We start from the raw sequence: 741 nt of genomic DNA, 5'->3' as shown, positions 1-741 counted from the left end.
ATCGTTTTTGTCCCTAACGTTTTCGTCCTATTTAAGTCCCTAACGTTTTATAATCGTCTCAATTTTGTCCTGCCGTCAATTTTGTTAACGGATCCTAACAGCAGGACAACATTGTCAATTTTGAAACGTTAAAGACTTAAATAGGACGATTGAAACGTTAGGGATAACTTTGGGACTTACCCCAAACATTGGGAACAAAAATGATACTTTACTCTATATTTTTTTGGGTGACATTCCACTATTTATAGAGGTAACATACTTGCTTTTTCAATACTTCTTTAATGTCATTCACTTTAGAGAATGTGAACTGCACATAATGAATGGGCATCCATATCATCACCTTATCACAACAGAAATCTGACCTGCTTATTTATTGCTGTAGGGGAGTGACCAATCAATGGATTTAGATTCTCTAAAGTTTAAATTTCATTTTAGAGAGTAAGGTGTGATCTTCTACCTTTGAATAGTTTCTCTTTTATATTTATTCTTGGTCTTACCTATGAAATAAATGGTGAGAAATCACACTTTACTATCTAAAGTGAAATTTAAACTTTAGAGGATCCAAATCCCCAACCACTTATTTCTGACGTGCATTTTATTTATTCTATTTATTTTTTATTATTATTATTTTTCAAACAAAGTAATTATGCATATACATTTTACATCATCCAGACTATATGCATACTTGTTCCACAACTCCAAATTAAATTGTACATATAATAAAAGTTTTTTATTTTAAAA

This window comes from Arachis ipaensis, chromosome B03 (assembly GCF_000816755.2).
Source record: "Arachis ipaensis cultivar K30076 chromosome B03, Araip1.1, whole genome shotgun sequence".
NCBI classification, from domain to species: Eukaryota; Viridiplantae; Streptophyta; class Magnoliopsida; order Fabales; family Fabaceae; genus Arachis; species Arachis ipaensis.
Note: the sequence above shows the minus strand (reverse complement) of the source record.